Source organism: Amia ocellicauda, chromosome 14, assembly GCF_036373705.1.
Source record: "Amia ocellicauda isolate fAmiCal2 chromosome 14, fAmiCal2.hap1, whole genome shotgun sequence".
Classification (NCBI taxonomy): Eukaryota; Metazoa; Chordata; class Actinopteri; order Amiiformes; family Amiidae; genus Amia; species Amia ocellicauda.
Window position 1 is genome coordinate 35,981,011 of NC_089863.1, and position 23,196 is coordinate 36,004,206.

Genomic DNA, 23,196 nt, shown 5'->3' on the forward strand with positions numbered 1-23,196 from the left:
CAGAAGAAGAAAAAAAACTGTAACAGATGGGATATGTAGTACTTTATACTCGAGTGGTACTCTTATAAATTTCAATTAAAGAAGTGAATTTATAGTATCACCTTATCACGAATCCTGGAATCTTGTAGAACTCAATTTCTGTATTAATTGGACGCAGACACCAATTCCAAAGATATAAATTGTCAAATTTATTCAAAACAAAGACTAAATGTAGCACTACACTAATTATACAAAAGGGAAAAACTAATTAAAATTCAACTCTAGATCAACAAATCAAAGACAAATCACTTCCGTGACCAAATCAAAGACCATGGGATCGCATATGATAACACAAATCGTTAAACAAAAGAGGTTATAAACACATTGACTACAATACCAGTTAGTAAGATGAAGGTGAGTCTCTTGTTAGTATTATTAGTCAGACATTAAATAACTACGCAGGTTAGTATTTATGTCAGGTAACTTCTCGTTATATATATATCAGTCTCATTAACGTTTAGGTGGAGAGAAAGATCCTATCATTACTTGTTACCACAATTTCCCTTAACTGATTATTATTCAATGATTAAGGATAGGCAGGGCCACCTATAATCTGGTGTCTATTAACTTGTGTCAATTTCAGACTAAACAGTTAAACAGGAATGAGAAGATATTTCTCGGTGTTGACAGATTTTATTTCTAAAATTATCAACAAAACAGTTTAATGCAACACACATTTATATTTAAGAAAACTAAATGATATTACACATTCTAGAGTTATGAATCACAGATTAACATTTCTAATTGATTTCTCAAATGTCATGAATCATGAACTCCAAACTGTTAAACTTATCTGAACTTCGTCGCAGAGAGGCCTCTATGGCTTCGGGCTCAGATAACAGCACACGGCACGAGGTCCGTGTGGTTTGGAACAAAGGAAGTCCGGTTCGGCTTTGTCCAAGAACTTCCACTCAGTCGATGCACCTGGAAGTTGGGGTTTCGCGAAAGTAGAGTCGTTTCCAAACAGATTTTCCACTGGTTTGAAGGCTCCAAGGTTGTGCACAAAATCTTCTTTGTAAGCAGGGTTCCACCGTAGTTACTTGAAGACAAAGTCTTTGAGGAAAGCAGGGCCCTGTTTGTTCCAAGGGTCAAGTTTCTTAAAACTCAAATAGCTATTTAAATGACTGACACTTTCGTATTCAGTCGACTTAGTCATTTGTCCAGCTATAAAACTCCACTGATCAGGTGGGCACAGGCGGGCAGCGCAGTCTGTAAAGTTCTTTATTTAATAAAGTCCTTTAAAAGAATTCTTTGTACGGCTCAATCTCCTTCTCCCAGTTTAACTCTTCTGTTGCCGGCAAAGACTTGGTTGGTTTCTGGTTCCGGTTCGGGCAACAGAGCTACAGGTTGAGCTGTGGCAGCGAGTTACTGGTTCAGGTGAGAGAGAGAGAGAAAGAAAGGCCGTGTTTGTCCTTTATAGTCTGTCAGATCAATAGGTGATTGGTTCCTGAGTTCTTGAGATTGGATTTCGGTTTCAGCCCCCAGTGTCCTATTGGAGGGGGGCTTGATTTATGACTGATGTCAATCCATGCCATCTTTTGGAAATGCCGGTTGGCCTGGGTTCGTAGCTCTATGTCGGGATTTCGGCTCTCATCCACTTCAAAGAGTTTTTATCACCTACAGGCCCCTTTCTCCAGACATCTCATAGCAGAATAACAAACTATTTGGCCTCTTCTCGGTGCCATCCTCCCCAAAACTGTCACTTTGATGCAAACCAGTTCCAAGCTGATGAGCTAAGGAAATCTGATAACTTTGGGGGGGAGAGGTCTTCTTTAGATCCGTGCTTCAGCTCAGAGCCCAAATACTCTTATCCAAATACACCCAACATAACGCTACATACCCCCTTTCTTGAATGGGACTGAGGTCGACTAGGACGTTATCCCCTTCAAGACAAAATAAGACGTTAAGCATTTATCTCAAAGTTATGTAACAGAATTCAACAGTGGACTTCACCATTCATGACCCCGAGAAATCAAAGAAAACAAACTAATAGTTCATTATTTAAGCAGAATGTATTCCAATCAAATTGACAATCCTATACTAGCACATATACAGGTTACATATTATAACACAAGTACATTAAAACAAAAAAACAATTGGTATTACTCAGTATTGAGTATGGTTACTGACGGTAACCAATAGGTGGAAGTTGATTAACAGAGGGAGGTGACTGGGAATTCAGGTGTTATTCAGGCACCTGACCTTCACTATGTCTATAATAGTTGGTAGGGACCTGGGTTCGAATGGTTGGCTTACATGGTAAGCCGGTGCCCCCTTTAGGGACATGCACAAAAAATGGTCTCATTGGGAAGTTGTACCTTGGTGGCTGTATCATATCTGTCATTCAATTCCACCGGCTTTGGTGATTCAACTTGAGCCCACAACCTGTTCAATAGATCCTGACCAATGATCAACTTCTCTGTTTCAAATTTGGAAATATAAACTGGATGAACCAACTTAATCTTCCCAAAGGTGAACTCTAACAATGCCATTTGAGTGAGCTGTGCCTTAGTCTCTGTGTAACTTGTAATGTTCACACTACAAGCTTCCACTTTCAGTCGTTGGTCTGAGGTTTCCATAATTTGTTTCAGGTTGCCCATTGTGGTGGCAGACATTAAACAAATTTCAGCCCCAGTGTCCAACAAGGCTCCTCACTCCCACACATTCTCAATGGTCACTTCTATGTAAACTTGCTTGGCTCTGCCTCTCTGTGTCAGATCACCCAGTAACATCACCAAAGGTTCAGCTTGCCTGCAGGCAACTTCCCCCACTGGGAGGTCCCAGTGGGCTGATGTGTCAGAGAAACCCCCCTGCTGTTCCTCACATCCAATCAAAAACACAGAGGCGGGGACAGGGGGTGGTTCCAGAGCTAGTCATTCCTTAGGTGGCGAGTCCGGCCCTTTACCCTGGCTACTAACTTCCAGTTTGGGAAGAGGGGGCAAAGGGAGCAGAGCTAAGCGTAGCAGTAGCTCAGAAACTGCAACATTGCTCAGAGACTGAGTTAACCCACCTAGGCTAGGAGCAGATTTCTTTTTTTTATTGTAAGCCTGGGTGTCTTGGATTCCATCCTTGGGAGGTTCTTTCCTTCTTTGAATCTCTGTCCCCTCTAACTCCAGTGGAGAAATAGGGCTCTCAGAGCGCCTTGCCAGTACTTGGGTGCTTGAATCTTTACGATCAGAAGTGCTATTGTACTTGCTTTCCCAAGCTTTCTGTGCCATTTTTTCGAATTTCAGCTATGTTCATATACGTTGCGTCTGCATGTAATATGATCATTTCCTTAATCGTTGGGAACAAATTAGCAACAAACAACCCTTTAAAGCTCACCTCTTCCTCGGCCCCGGGTCGATCTTGACCCGCAAAATAGGTTTTCCTAAGCTTTTCATAGTAATCACGGGGGGACTCATGCTTACCTGTTTGATCTGGTGTGCGGCAGTCACTGCTGCCACTGGATCAATGAACCTGGAATAGTCCCTAACTAATGCTCTGCACAAGCGTTGAAACCTATCGCAGACCATGGACCCTTGCCTCTCCATCCAAGAATGGACTTGGCGAGAGGTAGTTTTGCGGATTAGGAGAACCTTTTCCTTCTCCGTAGCCTCAGGATAGAAACTCAAAGCATACTTAATGTCCTTAATATACGCTTCCACATTTCCTTCCTTGTCTGCTGGGTTAAAGGTTTCACAATCTTTAGCCAGTTCTCTCAACTGGCGCATGTTAACCTTTCGGTCTGGACTCTCGGGAGAGGAAGTTCGTCTGTGCGACGAGCTTCTTACCCTGGGTGGAGAAAGACTACAGGGAGGGGTACGATCAGGACGAGGCAACCCGGGGCCTAAATGTGGAGACGGTGTGCGACTCCGTGCATTGGCCGGTTCCGGCTGTTCCTTTATGCTGTCAGGTGTCAGCTTTGCAGCCCACCAATAGGCAGCTTTCAGGGCCCCTATTTGTTGCTTGAGACGCTCATTTTCAACTTCAGTTGATTTGAGTTCTCCCCTAAGCACCTGATTTACTCTCCTCATTTCTTCACTTTCCCTTTTTAAATGTATGACCTCGCCTTCGAGTATCTCCATTTTTACAGTGCCCAAATCTTTCTCCCTGACTGTTTTGCAAAGACGCATTTCCAAAACATCCCGGTCCTTCAAAACTATCCTTTCATTTTCAACCGCTTTACATCTGTCATTTTGCAGACCTTTTACTTGGATCAGAGTTGTTTCCAATTCAACTTGACATTGTCTTAAATCATTTCCTAATTGCTCTCTCTGTTCAATTAAGTCCTCTTTTTTTCAGCATTCAACACAATGACTTGTTTTCCACAAGTATCTAGCTTTCCTTCAAATTCTAAAACCATTCCATGCCGTTTGGCTCTTTCTTCTTTCGCTTTAGCATACTTTTCTCCTAGCTTTTTCAGTTTTTCAAACTTGCTTATGATCCAGTTCACTACCCTTGAGCTCGCAAGTGCTAAGCTAGCCATAACTTTCATCACCTCTATCGACTCTTTTTCGAGTTGCGTCGTAGTGTCGTTTACCAACTGAGTTCGACGCGACTCTACTTCAAAGTCCAAACTGCCTAGGCGTCCAAGGAATTCAGGAATCTCTGTTCCTGGTACCTTAACAATCAATGCTTCACATGGGGACATTTGGGTAATCATTGTTTTGGCTATTCAGTAACAACCCAACAGAACAGTACTCGATTAATCACCTAATGACTCTAATGCCAACGCTTAGGATATCAACAATTTATCACAAGTAACTAAAACAGACTTAATCTTTTGTGACTTTGGATTTATGACTGATGTCAATCCATGCCATCTTTTGGAAATGCCGGTTGGCCTGGGTTCGTAGCTCTATGTCGGGATTTCGGCTCTCATCCACTTCAAAGAGTTTTTATCACCCACAGGCCCCTTTCTCCAGACATCTCATAGAAGAATAACAAACTATTTGGCCTCTTCTCGGTGCCATCCTCCCCAAAACTGTCACTTTGATGCAAACCAGTTCCAAGCTGATGAGCTAAGGAAATCTGATAACTTTGGGGGGGAGAGGTCTTCTTTAGATCCGTGCTTCAGCTCAGAGCCCAAATACTCTTATCCAAATACACCCAACATAACGTTACACACCACATCCCAAAGATGCTCTATTGGGTTGAGATCTGGTGACTGTGGGGGCCAGTTTAGTACAGTGAACTCATTGTCATGTTCAAGAAACCAATTTGAAATGATTCGACCTTTGTGACATGGTGCATTATCCTGCTGGAAGTAGCCATCAGAGGATGGGTACATGGTGGTCATAAAGGGATGGACATGGTCAGAAACAACGGGCCGTGGCATTTAAACGATGCCCAATTGGCACTAAGGGGCCTAAAGTGTGCCAAGAAAACATCCCCCACACCATTACACCACCACCACCAGCCTGCACAGTGGTAACAAGGCATGATGGATCCATGTTCTCATTCTGTTTACGCCAAATTCTGACTCTGAAATCGAGACTCATCAGACCAGGCAACATTTTTCCAGTCTTCAACTGTCCAATTTTGGTGAGCTTGTGCAAATTGTAGCCTCTTTTTCCTATTTGTAGTGGAGATGAGTGGTACCCAGTGGGGTCTTCTGCTGTTGTAGCCCATCCGCCTCAAGGTTGTACGTGTTGTGGCATCACAAATGCTTTGCTGCATACCTCGGTTGTAGCGAGTGGTTATTTCAGTCAAAGTTGCTCTTCTATCAGCTTGAATCGAGTCGGCCCATTCTCCTCTGAGCTCTAGCATCAACAAGGCATTTTCGCCCACAGGACTGCCGCATACTGGATGTTTTTCCCTTTTCACACCATTCTTTGTAAACCCTAGAAATGGTTGTGCGTGAAAATCCCAGTAACTGAGCAGATTGTGAAATACTCAGAGCGGCCCGTCTGGCACCAACAACCATGCCACGCTCAAAATTGCTTAAATCACCTTTCATTCCCATTCAGACATTCAGTTTGGAGTTCAGGAGATTGTCTTGACCAGGACCACACCCCTAAATGCATTGAAGCAACTGCCATGTGATTGGTTGGTTAGATAATTGCATTAATGAGAAATTGAACAGGTGTTCCTAATAATCCTTTAGGTGAGTGTATATGTATGTATGTATGTATGCATGTCCAATTGCTTTGACAATTCAAATGCACTGAATTGAGAGAGAGAGAGAGAGAGAGAGAGAGAGAGAGTTGTAGTCCAGACCACTGCAAAATTCCTGCTGAAGTGATCTGGATCACCACACAATGGCCCAAGGACCACTGCAAACTTGGATTTCAATGTATTTGTGTAATCTGTGTTGCAATAGCACCTACCATGTTCCTTTGTGGTGATCTGGTTAATTCTGATCTGGGAAAACCACAATCCTGCAGGTTTAATAAGTCTCTCTACACATCAGTCCCTGAGTACCTTCAACCAATGGTCATTTTGACCAATTAAGCCCAAGATTTGAGTCAATTAAGTTGTCAAGGACTACCCAGTGAAGACGTGAACTCACGACTAGGTCACACTGTGAGCTCACCAGAGCAGACATTACACTGAGCTCACTGTGAGCTCACTTAGCGCTTTTCCAGCGACATGGTGCCGGTGCTGGAGCCGGAGCCGCTGCCCTTACTTGGTGGCTAACCCACCTCTATGTTACAAATGTTCCCTAAACACTTATTTTGCAAGATCAATAAAAATCCTTTAGGAAATTTAAACTTTTACTGACACACATAGTTAATAGCAATGTATTATAACTTTACCAAAAATAATAATCTGTATATCTTTAATTGTTTAGACGTTATTAAGATATAATGCATCTTTCACATAGGGAACATTTGTAACATGTTAGGAAAAACAAACAAATGATTTGAAAATATTCATAATTACAGCATACAATTTGTCAGGCTTCATAAGAATGGTATTTATAACATACTCTGTAAAAATCAAGCAAATAGCATTTGTGGTTCACGAGAAAATATATATATATAATCAAAGCTATCAGACTATAGCAGCCGGTGTATGAAGACACATACGATTATACAGCATTATTTGGCAGCTTCGCAAGACCTAATTTTAAATGTTGGTGGTAAGTTAGATAATTAGTGGGGACCCGCTATCTGCAGTTCTTCCCCTCCATAATTGCTAAAATAAAGTTTTACTGACATTTTATTGACCCTACCACTGCATAGGGCACATCTGTAACATGAACGCTACTGAATGGCACATACATTGAAAACTACGGAGAACTGAGACAAATCCACTTTACACTTCATAAATAATCTTAAAACGTTTCCAACCAAGGCAACACCCACTTGAAATACGTTCATTCTCATTTTTGGTAAACAAAAAGAGAGATTGTTACATATGTTCCCTATGATGCATCTACAGAGAGAGAGAGAGAGACAGACACTAACACTCTCTCTCTCTCTCTCTCTCTCTCTCTCTCTCTCTCTCTCAGCTGGGAGTGTGTGGGAGGGGTCTGCAGTGAGCGGGAGTGCTGCTGAGAGCTCTGTCCTTTGGCTGCGTTTTTTTGTTGCTTTACTTTTTTCAGTTTGTTTATTTTGTCTTCTGTTTTCAGTGCTTTTCTTATTGTGGGGGAACAGGGGAGGGGAGGGGGGAGTACCGGTAGTTCTTCCCGGGTCGGGGGGTCGGACCCCCTGAATGCGTCTTTTGAAAAACTGACCCGACGCCATGGAGTCAAGATCGCTCCGGTGCAGTTCTGCCCCCTAGAGCAGTGTGTGTTAGCGGTTGGGGAGGTAGCAGGGTGTGAAAATATCAAGTCTGCTGCCATTGTTATCTTCTTAAAAACCACTGATCTGCTCAATCAGCTAGTGGCTAATGGCACAGTGTTAGACGACACTTTCACCCCGGTGTTGCCGCTCGCTGCTCCTGCCCGGAAGGTAACGCTGTCTAACGTCCCTCCGTTCATCCGCACCGGCTCGGGCAGCTGATGTCCGGCATTAAGAGGGTCCCGCTGGGCTGCAAAGCCCCGCAACTGAAACACGTCATGTCCTTCCGAAGGCAGCTGTATATGATCCTCAATAACATCAATGAGGATCTTAATGTCATTTTTAAATTTAAGATCGACAATACCGACTACGTCGTGTTCGCTACTTCGGAGTCCATGAAGTGTTTCAGGTGTGGGAGCGAGGGGCATGTCGTGAGGAACTGTCCCGAGCAGGACAGGGAGCGGGAGGAGGAGCGGGGCGACGCGGGGAGGAATATAGACACCGGCCCGCAGCCACAGATGCAGCGGGCAGACAGAGATCGAGCCCCGGCGGAGGAGACAGTCGCCAGTTGGACCGATGGTACCACTGATGCCGTGACGGGGGAAGAGCTGCCCGGAGGCGATGACGCACAGCTGGGGGACGGGGTCGAGGCAGCGGGGGATAGTGACGACCGAGACGCCGGGGGGAGATGGTGTTGAGGCGGTGCACGGGGCGCTGGTTAGTGACGAGGAACAACCTCAGCAGCCAGCAGACGGGCGGACAGACACACAGGGTGTAGCCGAGGAGGAGGCAGGGCCAGGCTCGGCGGTACAAGCCGAGGCGCCGGGTGGAAAAAACGCACTAAGAAGGTGCTGGGAGGGAGCACGGACGGTGTTGGTAAATAGTGGCAGTAAAAGAAGTGGTGGCACAGTAGTGAAGCTGGGGTAGCGAGCGGCTTGGAGGGGAAAGGTCCGGCTACACGCTGGAGCATCGCGGCAGCCACCGGGGACGCCTCGGGCTCAGAGTGACAGTGAGGGCGGCTTCACGGATTCCTCTCTCGCCTCCTCGTCCTCGGTGAGTCAGATCTGCAGTGAAGGATATCAGGAGGTTTTTAGAGAAAACGAAGGGAAAGAGGTCTGTTGTAGTGGAGCAGTTTTTCCCAGATCGTGCACGCCTGCTGGCCTCTATTAAGTTTTTACAGAAACCCTGACCTATCAATTTGTACAACACTCACTGAAAACCATGGTTGGGGTCAATTCCTGTTTTTCAATTCCAATTCCTCCTACAAATCAATTCAAAATTGCAATTACTTTTTGCATTCACAGAATATTCTTTACTGGAATTGAATTGAAAAGGGAATTAAAAATTGAATTGGAATTGACCCCAACCCTGTTGAAAACAAAACAAAAAATACAGATCTGGTTCTTCAAATCTTCACTCTGGTTTCATTCTGTGTCGTAGTTCATTTATCTTGCTGTTAATTGCACCACCAATTACACTCTTTGGGGTACTGGGCAATTTTTTCAAGGTAGCCCCTAAAAAACATGTATCACATAGATTTAATGACTTGCACATAGATATATAAAAATCTTTTAATAAACATACCACATATCTTTGAGAAGGGTTCATTAGTTACATATTGCCACAGTAAATCAACATTTTTGTGTGTGGGTGTATTTAAATGTTTTGGTGTATGCTCTTAAACTTGTCTTACACTAGTTCATAGTAAAATCTGTACTTGGCGAAGCAGCTATGCAAAGGCAGTCTTTTCTCCATTAATACCTTGCTTAAGCATTACATTGATGTGGCACAACTGGACTGAAATGTGAAGTATTTGCTCAAAAGTCAAATTTAAATGAGACATGAAAGTTTATATTGTCAAGGATCCCATGGCACTATTCATTATTATTATGTATTAATATGTCTGAAGCATTAATCCAAGGTGATTTACAAGGTGTTGTTGAAAGAGTGACGTGGCTGAATTCTAAGTCAGGCTTCCCTCAATCAGGTCTAACAAATTTGTTATGACTCCACCTTTACTGCTGTGTAGTAATCTGCTGGTACAAAATGGCTGCACCCCAGAGGGTGGTGGGTGAAGTGAGTCTGTAGAGCACTTTGGGATCTTTCCAGCTGCTACATGTAAGGTATTATTATTTATTAATAAATTAACTCTAGTCTCTGAAACTAAAACAAAGGCCAAAGGAACATTTCAAATGCTAACCCTTTGTGTTCTATACAGTTAAAAAGGAGAGTTAGAAATTTTGTACAACAGCATTTACATACCATATATGGCTTCCACCTTTAAGCGATCCAGAGGTGTCTTTTTCTCCGAAGTTGGATCTCTCTTGCTGCCACCACCACGAAGATTGCTCTTTAATAATGTTGGAAGTGAATCTGTGACACCCATAATTCAATTACATTCTTATTATCAACTATAACTATGAATATAACTGATAATGTAGCATCATTAGATTGTTTACAACCAATATTTGTTTTCAATATATATATTTTTACCTTGTCTTTGTAATATTGTAGACCAAGAGTGTTATACCTGTTTTGGTGATTCTTTGTCAGATTCAGAACAATTTGCTGTGGGGCTGTCAGAACCACTTGATGGTGACACACTTTTGTCTTCATTGCTGATAAATGTGGCTTTTGTTACAATTTTTTTCAGATTGTCCAAAAGGTCTGGAATCTCTGGAGAAAAAAACCTTAGTATTAAATGATAATCATTTCTAGTAATATATTTAATACAAAGTGAAAACAAAACCATCAATGCCTGCAATTATACTTGAGAGACTTGCTCTATGTTATTGGGAAACTGACCTTTTTGTGGGTCATTAACATTAGCTACGAAAAAAATAAAAAAGATAAAATACAACAATTACCAGATCTAATGTAATGCATATAGTCATTAATGTAGGATTATGAAGTTATGTTGAAAAACTTTATTTAATAATCAGTATTATTAAACTATTAGACAGTGCACATTAAGAGTCTGTATTGTGGTTCTAGATTACTTCAGTATGATCAACTATAATACATTACTCTGGAATCTAAATTACTGAAGAATAACATTTATCAAGGTAAGGAATTATTTGCTATAAATAAAAAAACTTACCATCAACCATACGGTTTCGAAGACATTGGTTTTCATTTTTAAGTCTTGTGTTTTCCTTTTCGAGCTGCTTAACTTTTTGCTGTAGCTCAACTTCACTGGACTCTTTAAATGTCTGTAGAATATGACGGGATCTAATTCTTGAAGCTCCATCGGTTTTCTTTCTTATTTTGTGCTGTATTCAGAGAGGAAAAGAGTTTAAAATGAAAATATATATATATATGAATATGATTAAAAAAAAACAATCCTGCAATACATTTATTTAATATTTGCAGTAATTATCTCACCGGTAACTGTGGTTCATCAAGGTCACTATCATCTGAAATTTGAAGTTTTTTGTTTGGTTTAGGTACTCTCTTCATTTTAGGACAGGGCATTTTTGTTAGGTCATTAAGTTTTCTTCTTAGTTCGCCTTCTTTTCCTAAAATAAAAATAAAATAAATAAAACCCTGCATTATGTCCACAGATATTTGGGGATTATATTTATTTGTCATAAAAATACTGTGCTTTGACCATACAAATTAAGATGAACAGCCAACACTGAATCAAAACTGAAGTTAAATTATATCTGGTTTAATTTATTTTGTGATTTGGGGGATTTTATTGTAAAGCACAACACACAATAAATCGTTCTTACAAATGCCAGTCAAGTATGACGAGTTTTAGCGCCCTCACCACCACCTACCATGTTATAAGAGTATGTTAGAAGTACAACACATTAATAACTTAAACATTCATTTCAAATATACTGTGATTGTATATATCAAATAGCATGTAAAGACTTTAATGTTTTTTTTTTAAATAAACATTGTTACCAGTCATAATGATCTGCGCTTCATGGACAGGCCATCCACCTTTTGGAGGTTTGTTCGTGTCTCTCCACTCTGCTCTGAAGTTTCGAGTCGTCTCTTCGTCATCATCAGCAATGCTGAATAAATCAAAATTGCGAAAGCAAGCAGTGGGAATCACGCTGTAAGAGTCTTTGTCGACCCCGCTTTCCCACTTCACCAACGCGTGCATCACCGCCATACTACCTTCACCTTCTCGTCCGTTTTTTCTGCGCCTTTTTCCCCCGACAAGTCACGGCACAAAAAACAGTCCCGCTCTGCATTCTGGTACTTGGCGTTCTTAATAACACCAACAGGGTGTAATCGCATAGACCACTCGAGTATAAAGTACTACATATCCCATCAGTTACAGTTTTTTTTCATCTTCTGAAACTGCAATTTAGCACTTTCAACTGTTTCTTAGTGATTCCTAGAATTACTAACCGGTATTGTAGTCAATGTGTTTATAACCTTTTTTGTTTAACGATTTGTGTGTTATCCTATGGGATCCCATGGTCTTTGATTTGGTCACGGAAGTGATTTGTCTTTGATTTGTTGATCTAGAGTTGAATTTTAATTAGTTTTTCCCTTTTGTATAATTAGTGTAGTGCTACATTTAGTCTTTGTTTTTAAATAAATTTGACAATTTATATCTTTGGAATTGGTGTCTGCGTCCAATTATTACAGAAATTGAGTTCTACAAGACTCCAGGATTCGTGATAAGGTGATACTATGAATTCACTTCTTTAATTGAAATGTATAAGTGTACCTTACGCTACATATATGTATGTATGTATGTATGTATGTCCAATTGCTTTGACAATACAAATGAATTGAATTGAGAGGGAGAGAGAGAGAGAGAGAGAGAGAGAGAGAGACAGACAGACAGACTGACAAACAGAAAAACAGACAGACACAGACACACACACACACAGAGCCAGCCAGCCAGCCAGCTCAGCGATGACATCACGAGCCTCTCTCAGCTGACTGCTATGACATCACAGAGCACGTACATTCCGTTGCTTGCCGTCTGTCAACCACTCAGTCACTGCCAGCCAGACTGGCTGGCTGGCTGGATGGGGGGGCTGCTTGCTGCTGCTGCGTACCTTAGCAAGCTTATTTGCTTGACCGGCCTTCCTACTCCTCTGCCCACATGCCCACCTATGCCCGATCTGCTGTTCACCTGGATCACAGCTCCGCCCCAACAAGGCAGAGCCCCCCAAGAATGGTACAAACTCACCCACGATCCCCTCCACGGAAAGCTTTAGCAAAAGGCAAAAGCGTTATACGTAATGAAGAGGAACCCGAGTCCAAGACGCATCCGACCAGCCATACATATTTGTGTGTATTAAAGATCACATTTTCTTACATTTAGTTTTTCTGTACTTTATTACATCTTATTGTGATTTATAAAATTATTGTTTCTTTTCCATATGTATGTATGTATGTGTGTGTGTGTGTGTGTGTGTGTGTGTCTGTCTCTGTGTGAAAGTTAGTGTGTGTGTCTGTACGTGTGTGTGCCTGTCTCTGTGTGAAAGTGTGTGTGTGTGTGTGTGTGTGTGTGTGTGTATATGTCTCTCTGTGAAAGTGTGTGTGTGGGTGTGACAGTGTGTGTGAGTGTCTGTCTGTCTGTCTGTCATGTAACTCGCACATCTGTGAGGGCACCATTTTTGCAGAAGAGATGTACACATTTTGGAGCAACATATGCTGCCATCCAGACATCATCTTTTCCAGTGACGTCCCTGCATTTTCAAACAGATCACATTTTATTACACTTTGTTTATCTGTACCTTATTACATCTTATTGTGATTTATACTTGTAATGTTTCTTTTCCATATATATGTATGTACAGTGGGGGAAAAAAGTAATTGATCCCCTGCTGATTTTGTACGTTTGCCCACTGACAAAGAAATGATCAGTCTATAATTTTAATGGTAGGTGTATTTTAGCAGTGAGAGACAGAATAACAACAAGAAAATCCAGAAAAATGCATTTCAAAAAAGTTATAAATTGATTTGCATGTTAATGAGGGAAATAAGTATTTGACCCATTTTCAATGCCCTGGCTTAGGGAAGGAGGTTCTCACCCATGATTTGACGGTACATGGCCCCGTCCATCGTCCCTTTGATGCGGTGCAGTTGTCCTGTCCCCTTAGCAGAAAAACAGCCCCAAAGCATAATGTTTCCACCTCCATGTTTGATGGTGGGAATGGTGTTCTTGGGGTCAATTCTCCTCCTCCAAACACGGCGAGTTGAGTTGATGGCAAAGAGCTTGATTTTGGTCTCATCTGAGACCACTTTCACCCAGTTCTCCTCTGAATCATTCAGATGTTCATTGGCAAACTTCAGACGGGTCTGTACATGTGCTTTCTTGAGCAGGGGGACCTTGCGGGCGCTGCAGGATTTCAGTCCTTCACGGCATAGTGTGTTACCAATTGTTTTCTTGGTGACTATGGTCCCAGCTACCTTGAGATCATTAACATCTTTACATCTACATTTACATTTACATCTTTTTGTGATTTTTAAATGTATTGTTTCTTTTCCTTATATATGTATGTATGTATGTATGTATGTGTGTGTGTGTCTGTGTGAAAGTGTATGTGTTTGTGTGTCTCTGTGTGAAAGTGAGTGTGTGTGTGTCTGTCTCTGTGTTTGTGTGTCTGTCTCTGTGTGAAAGTGAGTGTGTGTGCGTGTGTCTGTCTGTGAAAGTGTGTGTGTGTGTGTGGGTGTGACAGTGTGTATGAGTGTCTGTCTGTCATGTAACTCGCACATCTGTGAGGGCACCATTTTTGCAGAAAGAGATGTACACATTTTGGAGCAACATATGCTGCCATCCAGACATCGTCTTTTCCAGGGACGTACCTGCATTTTTCAGCAGGATAACGCCAAACCACATTCTGCCCAGATTTCAAGCGCATGGTTGCATAGGCAGAGAGTGCGGGTGCTAGCATGGCCTGCCTGCAGTCCTGACCTGTCTCCGAATTGAGAATGTGTGGCGCACTATGAACTGCAAATTAAGACAACGAAGGCCCTGTGCAGTTGCGCAGCTGAGGAAATGCATAATGGATGAATGGGGGAAAATCCCGCTTGCTAAACTTAACCAAGTGGTGTCTTCAGTGCCCAAGTGCTTAATAAGTGTTATTAAAAGAAAAGGTGATGTTACATAGTGGTAAACAGTCGACTGTCCCAACTTTCTTGGTTTCTTTTCACTGCTAATGAGATGCTGTAGAGTGAGTTAGTTATATTGCTTTCAGGAGCTCTAATCGTATTGATGAGTTCATGCAGCATTTGTAATTGAATTTCAAAAAGAAATCTTTGCTGTCTGGCCTGTGTGTATGAGATGTACTCTGTCAATCTTTGGCTAACAACTGAAACATTGGTAGAACAGAAATGGCAACATAAAAAAGAAAAGTACATTTTAAAAGAGCACATTAAATAGGATGAATATACAGTTTTTTACAATCACTTTGTCACTAATTTCAGAACCTTGATGTCATTTTTCAAAACTCTAGACACAAAACTCAAAACGGTCATCACTTGTAACACAGGCTGTCCAATGTTCAAAACATTGCATTGTGCATTCATATCTTTAAAGAAACCTAGCACTTGCAGACTTGTTGGTTCAAATAACTCATTTATCATGAAATACCATAGTAACATAGTAACACAGAAGATACCGATAGTTTCACTGTGTAGTTGTTCGTACAATCATTAAATATTGTAGTACAAAATATGTGATACATGTTTCATTATGGTACTACACATAAATACATCACTGTAAAAGGACTAGTAGAGAGAATACTACAGACACAGTGGAATCATTGAACAAAATCTGAAATGTATTGATGCAATACAATCAAATCACACCATAGGTTTCTTTGAATCCATGCAAAAATAATTAGCTACAAAAACGAACAAAACTACAGTAAAATGTCAACTGCAGTGTTCCTCACCTGGCTTAGTGTAAAAAGCAAAACAAAGGATTGATTACTGTACTTCTAAATTTCCATCAGCCCTGTGTTCAGGTTCAGGTTCTCACAACCATTTTTCACAAGAGGCATCTTGAAACTGAACATACCTGAACATACTCAGTCATCAGCTGCTTCACTCTGTCTGCATTTCTTTCAAAAGGCACACTATACTCTGTGCTACACATTGGTATGCAGTATACAGTCATTTGACAATTGAGAGTAGCCTAATGTTTAGTGCATGCTGAAGACTTGCCGCTTCTCAGTACGGACATTTCTGATGATTGAGGCCACAGTTGATCCTGAGTTGATTCTGAGGTTTGATTGAATCATTGTAGCTGCCTCAGTCATGGTCATGCCATGATTTACAACATGTTCTACAACTATTTCTCGGATTTCACTGGACACTATTTGCTGTTGCTGCCGCTGTCTGGTCCGTGGCCTTGTCCTCTACCACGTTCCCCCAACACCTCTCAAATGAGGCCCATGGCTGCCTCTCTGGTGAGGCCTAAGCCCTCCTCTATGACGAGGCCCACGACCACCTCTCAGAAGGGGTGCATGTCCCCTTCCATTCCTTTGACCACCACGTCTTCCTCCTCCCACTGCTTGACCTCTATTGTGACCTGGATGACTTGCCGGCTCCATGTTATCACTGTGTTGCTGGGGTGGATAGCACTCATTTCACTCGATACTCGTACCACAATGTGAAATCAATCATCAATAACCAGTTGGCAGTATTGGAAAAGCAATTACAAGGGCCTGCATACATACAGTAATGTCAAATCTGATGTGGAAGAACAATCATCTTCAACCAGGTTGGAGCGTTAGTTGCAATGCCTTTAATACACGCAGCGTGGAGAGGAACAGTGACTCAAGAAGATCCCAAAGTCGCTCTGCCTTCATTTTAACAGTCAGAGCTTTTATACACAAAAATCAAAGAGCTGGTTATAATCAGAAAGTCATTACTATGATATCTTAAAAGTTAGCTAAGCAGAATTTATATCATTATAGGACAGAGTTCATAGATCAACACATGGATTAGGGAGCAGACACTTCAATCATACTGTTTGACATTGTCTCCAAGATTCTCATCGTAAATAACAAGCAGAAATCAAACTACCTTCTGGCCTGACCTTCTAGCTTGACCTTATCTTTCTTAAGTATACAAGAGAGAAAAACAGGTATTAGAGAAAGAATTTCTAACTTTCCTTCCACACTGAAAACATGGTGTGGAAAAGTGCTACATGATGATGAATGATGATGAAATATTACATCCATAGATAATGTAGTCCAACTGGTTCATGCTCCTCGGTTATTGGTGTCAATGGATCTCATTATCCTGAAACTTTCATGATCGAAACATGGAATACTGTTCGTCAGTTTCCATAAAACTATGAATTAAGAGTAATGCAACAGTCACTTATCATTTTGAGCAGCTGTATCAATTGATAGTTAGATCTTTGTAATGAAATGAATAGACAGTGATCTCAGATGTAATGTGTGAATTGCATTTTGAAATGGTAATACTTTGACGTTAAGTTGTGTCATTTTAGTTCAATGAACAAATGATCTGAGGTTGATGTGTATTGTATCCAAGCAATTGAAAAATGTGCATTTTGATCATCGGGTGTGAGTTTTGTGTCTAGAGTTTTGAAAAATGACATCAAGGTTCTGAAATGAGTGCCAAAGTGATTGTAAAAAAGTGTAATATCAGGGGACAGTGGCTATTACTGATCTGGCCTTCCGTGGCCTCTGTATTAATGTAACAGGTCACATTGTATGTGTACACTGATACTTGATAGTATAATATAGTACAAGTAAAAAACATACATAGGTATCATAGAAGTATTTTGCAGAAATGATTATGGATACTTATCAAAATGGAGAGGAAATGCTAAATCCAGTCTCCCCAGGCTGAGCTTCTATTGCTACACCTGCTAAGTGGCTGCTGGCCCCACTATATGGATAGAGCCACACCAAGTACAAGAGTCTCCCCATTGCTATTTATATCTCCCTATCCAGTCTTCTATACGTGTCAGGTATACAAGTGTGTGTGTGTGTGTGTGTGTGTGTCTGTCTGTCTGTCTGTGAAAGTGTGTGTGTGTGTGTGTGTGTGAAAGTGTGTGTGAGTGTCTGTCTGTCTGTCTGTCATGTAACTTGCACATCTGTTAGGGCACCATTAATGCAGAGATGTACACATATTGTTTATTTTCCATATATATGTATGTATGTATGTATGCATGTCCAATTGCTTTGACAATACAAATGCACTGAATTGAGACAGAGAGAGAGAGAGAGAGAGAGAGAGAGAGAGAGGTGCTAAGGCACATTTGTAACATAAATTAGGGAACATTTGAAACATGCTTAGGGAACATTCATAAGAACATAAGAACATAAGAAAGTTTACACACGAGAGGAGGCTATTCGACCCATCATGCTCGTTTGGTGTCCATTAATATCTAAGTGATCCATGGATCCTATCCAGTCTATTTTTAAATGTTCCCAAACTTTCAGCTTCTACCACTTTCCATCTTGAATGCTTTGAAGCCCAATTTCCATTTGTTGTCCCCTGGTGCGTGTGTCCCTGCTGATCTGGAAAAGCTCCTCTGGTTTGAGGAACCTTTCATGATTTTGAAGACTTGGATCAAGTCCCCACGTAATCTCCTCTGTTCCAGGGTGAAAAGGTTCAGTTCCCTCAGTCTCTCCGAGTAGGACTTTCCCTTCAGACCTGGAATAAGTCTGGTTGCTCTCCTCTGAACTCTCTGTCTCTAAAGCAGCAATATCCTTCTTGAAGTGTGGTGCCCAGAACTGTACACAGTATTCCAGATGAGGTCTAGCGCATTGTACAGTCTTAACATTACTTAAATTCTACACTTTTGACGATATACCCTAGCATTCTGTATGCCTTTTGTATTGCTTCCCCACATTGTTTGGATGGAGAAAGTGAATCCACATAGATTCCTAGGTCTTTCTCATGCATTACTTCATCTAGATCTGTACCTCCCATAGTGTAATTATAGTGGACATTTTTGTTTTACTGCATGTATTACCTTGCACTTGTCCACATTGAATTTCATTTGCCAGGTGTCAGCCCACAACTGAATTTATCTAAGTTCCTCTGAATAGCATGTGCTGCCAAGATTGTATCTGCTAAGCCACCTATTTTAGTATCATCTGCAAATTTGACAAGGTTGCTAAGTATCCCAGAGTCCAGATCATTAATATAGATTAGAAAAAGCAAAGGCCCTAGTACTGATCCCTGTGGAACTCCACTAACAACCTCACTCCAGTTAGAAGTGACTCCTCTAATCTGTTTCCTATACATCAACCAGTTCATAATCCATCTACTTACATGACCCTGAATGCCTACAGCTTCCAATTTGAGGATCAGTCTTTGGTGTGGAACCTTATCAAAAGCTTTTTGGAAATCTAAGTATATCATATCATATGCTTTCACGTGATCTACAGCTGCAGTTTCATGTTCAAAAAAATGTATTAAGTTAGTAAGACATGATCTGCCTCGTCTAAACCCATGTTGACTATCTCCAAGAATATGGTTTTCATTGAGATGCTCCTCTATTTTCTGTCTAATCATTTTTTCCAACATTTTACAGGTGATGCAGGTGAGACTGATTGGTCTGTAATTTCCTGGCTCAGTTTTGTCCCCTTTCTTGTGGATTGGTATGAAATTTGCTGTCTTCCAGTCAGTGGGAACATCCCCTGTTCTAAGTGTCATTTGAAATAATCGAGTTAACGGCCTATACATAATTTCCCTCATTTCTTTAAGTACTGTTGGAAATATCCCATCTGGCCCAGGTGATTTGTTTGATTTTAATTCTGCTAGTCCCTTTAGTACCTCCTCCTCATTTATCCTGATCTCTCTTAGGGTTTGACTGGATTGATTGTCAACCTGTGGCATGTCATCTGTTTTTTCTTTTGTACAAACCTCTGTGAAATACTCATTTAGAATATTTGCCACATCTTGTTCGTTTTCCAAGATACCTCCATTTTTGCCCTTTATCTGTTTCACCTCCTCCTTAATTGACCGCTTGCTGTTGTAATTTTGAAAAAAGCTCATTGCATTGGTTGTAGCTCCAAGAGCTATGTTTCTTTCTATTTCCCTCTTTGCTTTCCTGATCCCTTTCTTAAGATCTCTTTGCAGCTCAACATATTCTATGTATTTTGTTTCATCACCATCCCTTTTGTATGTGCTATACAACATTTTCTTCCTCTTTATATTTTTTTGCATGCCTCTGGTTTGTATGTATGTATGTATGTATGTATGTATGTGTGGAAGGAAAGTTAGAAATTCTTTTCTCACAACTGTTTTTCTCTCTTGTATACTTAAGAAAGATAAGGTCAAGCTAGAAGGTCAGGAGGCCATAAGGTAGTTTGATTTCTCTTTGTTATTTACAATGAGAACCTTGGAGACAATGTCAAACAGAATGACCTACGTGCCTGTTCCCTAATACCATGTATAGACCTATGAACTCTGTTCGATAATGATATATGTTCTGCTTAGTTAGCCTTTAAGATAACATAGTAATGACTTTCTAGCATGTATGTATGTATGTATATATATATATATATATATATATATATGTATGAATGTATGTATGTCCAATTGCTTTTGACAATACAAATGAATTGAGAGGGAGAGAGAGAGAGAGAGAGACAGACAGACAGACAGACTGACAAACAGAAAAACAGACACACACACAAACACACACACACACAGAGCCAGCCAGCCCGCCAGCCAGCCAGCCAGCCAGCCAGCCAGCTCAGCGATGACATCACGAGCCTCTCTCAGCTGACTGCTATGACATCACAGAGCACGTACATTCCGTTGCTTGCCGTCTGTCAACCACTCAGTCACTGCCAGCCAGACTGGCTGGCTGGCTGGATGTGGGGGCTGCTTGCTGCTGCTGCGTACCTTAGCAAGCTTATTTGCTTGACCGGCCTTCCTACTCCTCTGCCCACATGCCCACCTATGCCTCTACTCCAAGATACTTATACAATAGAAAAACTATGGTAATAATAATATAGCCCAAGACAAAAAATATTAATCTTTCTAGACTGTATTAAAGTTCAGCACTTCGGAAAAATAGAATTATTTTGTATTTCAATAAAACAACAATAATTACTGGTATCCACACACCCAACCAATGTAAATGTCACGGACGGTGTTAATTAGCTCCTTAATCACCATTACTTATTATATTTATATTTCACTTCACTTTATGCAATATGGCTTGTGTATTTTGTTTGGTTCTATATTGCCATTATTTTGTGTGTTGATTATCTTTCACTTTATTGTTTAATTTGTTATTCACTTAGTATTATTTTGATTGTTTGCACGCGTGCCTTATTATTTGTGTTTCTTTGAGCCAATCACCACCGCACAACTCACCTGGGTCCACCTGCACTCTTCACACGCGTCCCCACTTAATCACCCTGCCCTGGGAGAGGAGAGGATTATCTGCTGTAGTCCACTTTCCAATGTGGGAGGTCTCTGCGGCTCATATCTCATTCAATTATTTATTCATTTATCCTACATCAAGTTTATTTATTTTCCCACGTTTCATTCAATCACCATCAGAAGCTCTCTGTGCTAAAAGTGGCAGCACATTTGTCTCACACACATCAAACTCACCTTTTCCTGCTTCCCAAGCCTTATCAACTTACTCAGACCCTCGTCAACTTACTCAAACCCTCTTCAACTTTGGTTAACATTGCTCTGCATTCTAACAGCTATTCTTTCTCCTATTCTTAATTTCTTACAAGAAATGTATTCAGGTTTTTTTATCAATATGTTTTATTTATATTTATACAGATGTCACTCCATTATTCGTTTATTGAAGTCATATATGTACCTAACAAAATATTAGCCAATAGGCCATTGATCTCAATAATGATTCCCATAATCCTAGGACACCTTCTCTTTTACTCTTCCTTTCCATTCTTACTTTTCTCCTGTAAAGCATTTTATATTACTTGAGCTTACTTATTCTATAGTTGTAATCTTATACTTCTGCGGTATCTTACCCTTTTCCTACATCACTCATCTTAAAACCATGGTCTACTTTGACTTTCATTTCAGGTATTATATGCTAGGCACCAATAACCAAACATTTTCTGAAAGACTGTAACATGTCACCAGACTGTTTACATTCTCCTGCTTTCACAGGCTGTCAGGGCTGCACCAGGCTCTCTTCTAGCCTTTCGTTTCCTTGAATTTGACTTTTGACAGAGCTTGTCCATAACATGATGTTTAACAAACAAATTCTGGTTCTTCTTGTGGAGACACCATGACTATTTATGTATTACTATTATTATCCATCTGTTTATTCAATGTATATTTTGGATTACTTTTCTTATAATAGTCTTTCTTTCTGATTTCTGATGCTTGAGGCACTCTGTATAGAGCCAAAGATCCTCATGAATATGATAAATCTGTTGTTACATTTTTAAATATAATTCTAAAATGATTGCCAAAACATAGACATTTACCTTATATCACCTTCAAACTATACATATTCATAAACACACAAAGCACATACACATTGATATCTAAAGATAATTCAGATATCCGATCTGTGGCATGTTTTATTGACCCTGCAGTGTCTCAAACAGCCCTTATAACTTATTATTTAAGCTTATGATTATTTAGAATAAAATGTCAAATAATCCCACTCGATTATTTCATTATTTCACTATCTCAGTTTTCTTGATCCATTGTGAAAAAGTTCTGTTATTTCCTCCTCATCTGTAGAGGCTACATTAGCCCACTCCCCGGTCTGATATTCTCATAGTAACTGTATCCAAATGTTGGGCGGACATTTAGCCTTCACGATGATGTGTACATCGTGCGGGTGAAGGAGGTGAATAACCATCTTTTCATCTAGAATATCCCAAAAAGTTGTGTTACCCTGGTTTGGTTTTAATTTTGGGAGGGACGCCCATATCATTTCTTTTTCTCCTGGGGAGAAGGGGACATGGGTTTTAGTCGTATAGACTATTGATTGACCTTCCTCTTTACTCTGTCTAGTTTTGACTTGCATGGGTGCAGCTGGGACCGTTTTCAGAGCGGTCAGATCTGGATACAATGTATTATTATAACCAAAATCAGTGATTGATTTATATTCCGGATTATATGGGGGAGGAGCGCTAGCAAAACCTCCTTTTTCATATTCCCATGCTTTGCGATCTAAATCATCCCAATCGGGCCTGTCGTCCTCGGAGTGATCTGTGTCGCGACGCGCTCCTAACACGGCAGCACATCGCGCACCTACACCTTCACCTTTTCTGACCACTTTTCTTGCCCTTCTAATTTGCCTTGTAGTTCTATTAATTCTATCGTATTTTTCACAACTTCTTCTCTCAATTCACATTACTGTTTATGATGATCTTCCATTTCTGTTATTTTCTTTTCTTGATTCTCACCAACCTGACACAATATCACAATTCCTTTCTCTGTCTTATCTGGTTGTTGTTGCTTCCACCAGTCCCGGTGCTCCTTCGAAGACCAGTCTTTCTCCCAACTTCCTTCCAACATT

The 23,196-nt window shown here is 40.7% G+C and overlaps 1 non-coding gene across 1 annotated transcript; it reads right to left on the minus strand.

Annotated features, from left to right (window-relative positions):
• Positions 1–12,869: 12,869 nt before the first annotated feature.
• On the minus strand, positions 12,870–12,984 carry LOC136769178 (U5 spliceosomal RNA). Its single transcript, XR_010822136.1, has one exon. It is a non-coding gene; the product is annotated as a U5 spliceosomal RNA (small nuclear RNA).
• Between the last annotated feature and the right edge of the window lie 10,212 nt (positions 12,985–23,196).